Source organism: Hippopotamus amphibius, chromosome 4 (assembly GCF_030028045.1).
Source record: "Hippopotamus amphibius kiboko isolate mHipAmp2 chromosome 4, mHipAmp2.hap2, whole genome shotgun sequence".
Classification (NCBI taxonomy): Eukaryota; Metazoa; Chordata; class Mammalia; order Artiodactyla; family Hippopotamidae; genus Hippopotamus; species Hippopotamus amphibius.
The window spans coordinates 41444048-41449875 of NC_080189.1; positions in this window are offsets into that span (position 1 = coordinate 41444048).

The following is a 5828-nucleotide window of genomic DNA, read 5'->3' on the forward strand; positions in this document are numbered from 1 at the left end:
TGAGAAGGGGCCTAGGTGTCCATATTTTTCAAATGCTCTTCAAGTATTTCCAATGGGCATCCCAGGATGAAAACCACTGTCTCAATCTCAAATTGAATTCCCAGCCTCAGGGTTTGGTTTCTTTTCTGTCAGGCCCGCATCTTTTTGTCATTTCAAATCAGGTTTATCAAGTCAGAGAACTCAGTCTATCCCCTCTCTCAATGTTTTCCCAATAAATTGAAGAGAGGCCAGTACAAGCAGTTTTCAAAATGTCCCAGGGTTTCTGGATATCTGGCTGAAAGTACATGTAGAAACAAATGCTAGTGCAAATGTAAATATATAAAGAAATAAAATATTTAATGTAAATGATTTTTAAAAACTGATCAGAAAGTTTGAAAAAAAAACCAAAATTGTATTTTGAAAATGAAAAATATACCAATAGAACCATAATCTCAAAAGACATATTCAACAAATAAAATAAAAGTTGGTGAATTATATAATAGCTATGAAAAAAATTGCTCAGGATGCAGCTCAGAAAGGAAAATAATAAGAGCAAACACACTGTATACCTTTCTTAGCACAAAAGAGAAGTGACATGGAGGTTAAACTTGTTCCAGGATAGACGATAGAGAAAGCAAAGTAAAGGCAATTTTCTGAGAGATAATGGCTGAGAATTTTCCAGATTTGATGAAAAACATCAATTGTCAGATTCAGTAAGGTTAAAAAATCTTAAGCAGGGTGAATAAGAAGAAATCCATACTTAGACACAACATAGCGAAACTGCAGAATACCAAGCTAAAAGATATGCCGATGCTAAAGGCAGCCTATTAGAAAAGACAGATCACCCAAAAAGAGAAGCCTTTACAGAGACAAGTGGGTTTTTAAAAGAAGCAGTGGAGGCCAGAATATAGTAAGATATTACCTTAAACAATGAGTGAAAATAACCATCAACCTACAAAATATACACGGCAAAATTGTCTTTCAAGAGCATAGGCAAGAAAAAGACCTTTCGTACAAACAAAAATTGAAAGAGAGTGATACCAATTTATTCTTTCTAAAGGAACACGTACATGATATATTTAAGGAAGAAAGAAAGTTATACAAGAAGGAAAGTCTAAGTTACAAAGGAAAAAAATGTTGAAGAAACTAAATATATGGTAAATCTAACCAGATGTTGTATAAAACAACAATAATAAGGATATCTAATTTATTGCGTTAAAATCCAAGACAATATGAAAATATTGGGCTAAATAGGAGCGGGATTCTCTGTCAGTGTGTTCTAAGATCTGCATATTGTTTAGAAAGAAAGTAAGACATTGTTTAACTTCAGGGTTCTTAAATTACATGGAAGTTCACAGTTCTTTAATACCACCAGAAGAATAAAACTAGAATGTATATCTTCCAAACTACTAAAGGGAAAAAAATGAAGTGAAGAAAAAGCAAGTTCAATTAGTCCAAAAGAAAAGAACACAAGGAGGGAAGGAAGGAAATAAGGAAAGAAGGGAGGAAGGGAGGGGAAAAATGAAACGTACAAAAAGGTATACAAGTAGAAAGCAAAAAATTAAAAGGTAGAAATAAATGCACATTTCATTAATAGTTTATTTAAGTGGACCAAACTCTACAGTTAAAAAAGATGATCAGATTTTTTATGTTTAAAAATCTATTAGAAGTCCATTATTTAGATACATCTTAAATAAAAGAAACTGGAAAGTTTGAAAGAAAAAAAATTAAAATGCTATACGAGGCAAACTCTAATGAAAAAAAACAAAAGAAAGGAGGTAAGAGAGGAAAGAAGAAATTAGTGTATCTATTGTCATTACAAAACAGGCCTTAAGTCATGTATAATAAATGTTGTATGAAATAGGTACAGCCTATTGTGAGGGAAAAGGGAGTAGCACCCAGTTCTTCCCAGAAAGGAGAGGGGAAGAATTGAAGGAAGTTGAAGGAAGAAAAGGAAATACACATTGGCCAATGTTTGCTGAGCCTATTCCTGGCCCTAACCCAGGAGATTTATTTGCATTCTCTCCTTGCAATCCTTTTGACAATTCTCTATCATATGAATTATTACCTCCAGGTTAAGTAGGTTGCCTAAGGGCTCATATGTGGCTGAACAGGAAATCGAATCAAATTCTGTCAAACCAGAAACCTCACTATGTGAAAGCTGTGCCTTAAGGATTTGTGTGTAGAGTTGACAGATAAAATGCAGAATACTCAGATTTGAAATCCAGATAAACAACAAATAATTATTTTTGTATAAGTATCCCTTGCAATATTTGGGACATACTTACGCTAAAAAAATTATTTACCATTTATCTGAAATTCAGATTTAACTGGGAGTCCTGTATTTTTGTTTTCTAAATTTGAAAACTCTAGGTAGGGGTGAAATAAAAGGGAGAGAGCTGAGTTGAGTGACGGTGCTTATCAGAGGTCTCCCCTTGGGTCACGAAGCAGGACTCCCTGCATTCCTCTGGCAACAGCCCATTCAAACATACAAAAAAAAGATAAACTACCATTTTCTTAATTGTTATTTATTTATATTTATTATTACTATATAATGCAATATAATATTATTATGTCACAAAGTAATATATAATAAGAAGTTGGAGAAAGAAAGAGACTCAGGAAAAATATTAATACATTCTCTTTCTGCCATATTCCATTTTGAGTCGTTGGCAGACTTACTTTTAACTTGCTAAATCACAAGTGAATTGTGAGATTTATTGTGCCTAAGTTTTCAGATGGAATTCTTAGGAGTATATTTACTATAACCATGTCCCATCACAATGACATAGTTTCATGCATCATTGGGGTCCAGATTTGCTTCATAATCTAAGCTGAGGGTACAAATCCTGGTTGAATTGGAAGAATGAAGCACGCAGGGTGGGTTACTCATAGATTTCCTGGGGCAAATAGGTTTTAAATTAATCTTTATGGGAGGAGAAGAACATAGATTGGACTCTTCTATAAAAAAGAATATTGCCTAATAGGCTATATCCGTAGATGTATGTAGGAGCTGGGTAAACAGTATAAATTAATGTATAAATTATATGACAATTTACATGAAAAATATCAAGTGATATTCAATTTTAAGTGTGAAATCATACAAATACATATGTCAGTTAGCCATACACACTTGCATTTTTTTCTGCACATATGAAGAATGAGAGGTTCTAATTAAAAATCTCTTTTCACCAGATCAGTGGCATCACATGTGCTTGGGGAGATTCAGAGTAGAACATCTCCTGCCATATGCCTCACCTCATCTTTCCACCCTCAAGTCACAACTGAAGACAATCTGACATGTGGATGGTAGGTGATCTTTGTTCTTTTTTTGTTTTGTTTTGTTTTTCTGTTTTTCTTTTTAAGCTCTTTATTGGAGTATAATTGCTTTACACTGTTGCGCCAGTTTCTGCTGTACACCAAAGTGAATCAGCTGTATTTATACATATATCCCCATGTCCCCTCCTTCCGCGCGACTCCCTCCCACCTTCCCTAACCCAGCCCTCTAAGGCATCACCCATCATCCAGTTGATCTCCCTGTGTTATGCAGCAGCTTCCCACTAGCTATCTATTTTACATTTGGTAGCGTATATATGTCAATGCTACTCTCTCACTTCGTCCTGGCTTCCCCTTCGCCCCCCCACCCCCTTGTCCTCAAGTCTGTTCTCTACATTTGCATCTTTATTCTTGCCCTATTATTGGGTTCATCAGTACCATTTTTTTTTTTTTGATGATCTTCGCTTTTAACTCAGACACTGTGTTACACCTTGCTGAAGGAAGAATCTATGAAAAGGTAATTGGGTGTTGAGGCTGAACATGCAATGCCCTTCCAATGCTATGTTACTGAATTTCAGTTTCCACATTCACCCCAATCCAAATTTTTCAGAGCTAACCTGTAACAAAATACACTTTACACTAAGTTTATTCTGATTGTATAATTTTTCTTCGATGATTCAGAAAGCAACCCAAGCATCTTAATGCTTCCAAGCTATCAATTCAATAATTTATTAAAATTGAGGCATAGGGTGAAAAGACTGTGAGGCTTAACACCAGCTCTACCAAAATATGGATAACTGAGGACAAGTGTTCAACTCCCTGAGCTTCATTTCAGCTAACAAGAGTTATCCTTTAAGGAGTAATGAAAGGAAGCACGGACTATCTGTTAGGCCCTTTGGCCCCTCAAGCTCCAGTTCTCACCATTCAGGATCAAAGAAGCAAATGGTCTGAGGCACCACCCTGACTGTCTATCATGACTAGAAACTGGCAGTTTATTTAAATAAACAGACTCCAGATTAAATAAACCCTTTTTTTTAAGCTCTGTATTGGAATATACTTGCTTTACACTCTTATACCAGCTTTTGAGGTACATCAAAGTGAATCAGCTGTATTTATACATATATCCCCATATCCCCTCCCTCCCGTGACTCCCTCCCACCCTCCCCTTCCCGGCCCTCTAAGGCAACACCCATCATCAAGTTGATCTCCCTTTGTTATACAGCAACTTCACACTAGCTATCTATTTTACATTTGGTAGTGTATATAGTCTATGCTACTCTCTCACTTCGTCCCAGCTTCGCCTTCGCCCCCTGCCCCCCCAACCCTGTGTCCTCCAGTCCATTCTCTGCATCTGCATCCTTATTCTTGCCCTGTCACTGGGGTCATCAGTACCTTTTTTTTTTTTTTTTTTTTTTTTAGATTCTGTATATATGAGTTAGCATACAGTATTTGTTTTTCTCTTTCTGGCTTACTTCACTCTGTATGACAGACTCTAGGTCTATCCACCTCATTACATATAGCTCCATTTCATTACTTTTTATGACTGAGTAATATTCCATTGTATATATGTGCCACATCTTCTTTATCCATTCATCTGTTGATGGGCATTTAGGTTGCTTCCGTGTTCTGGCTGTAAATAGTGCTGCAATGAACATTACGGTACATGTTTCTTTTTGTATTATGGTTTTCTCTGGGTATATGCTCAGGAGTGGGGTTGCTGGATCATATGGTAGTTCTATTTTTAGTTTTTTAAGGAACCTCCAAACTGAATAAACCCATTTATATTTACAAATATTTAACTATTACACATAGTTACAATTTTTTTAATTAACAATTTACACATATTTAATTATTCAAAATGTGAACTACATTTTTAAAAATCCAAATTGATTCAGGATTTCTGGCTACTTGTAATCTAGAGCATGGGTCTGCAAACTACAGCCCAAGGGCCAAATCCCAGCTGCCAACCAATTTTATAGGTGAAGTTTTACTAGAACACAGCCAGGTACATCTGTTCAAGTATGATCTATAGCTGCTTTCTTACAGTGGAAGTTGAGTAGTCATGATAGGAACGGTATAGCCTACAAAACTCAAAATATTTACTATCTGTTTTTTTTTTTACAACAACAACAAAAAATGTCGCCAGTCTATGATTGTAGATCTAAGGATTTTTTTCCATTGCAAGTAAGCTTGAATACAACCCATTTAGATGACGGGCAGGAATTTATTCATGGTCTCCGATGGTGCCCAAAGACTGGAAACTTCTGTAGGTAGAAGTCGGTTAGATCTGGCTTCAAATCCCCTCTTGTATAAGTAATATACATGTGAGATTGTTGGGAGGATTAAAGCTAAGCTGGATGTAGTAAGTGCCCCCCAAATGTTCAAGCTCTATTTAAATAAATATCAGCTATTCTCCTACATTCTGTTTCATCTCAGAAGAAAGAAAAAGAAAGGGGGGGCCACTCAGGTACAGTCACTCTGATAAAATGAGACGAAACAATGTCCCTGTATAATTTTGTCTGAGCAAAGACAAAAACAAGGTCATGGGGCCATGCATAAAATACCAAACACCC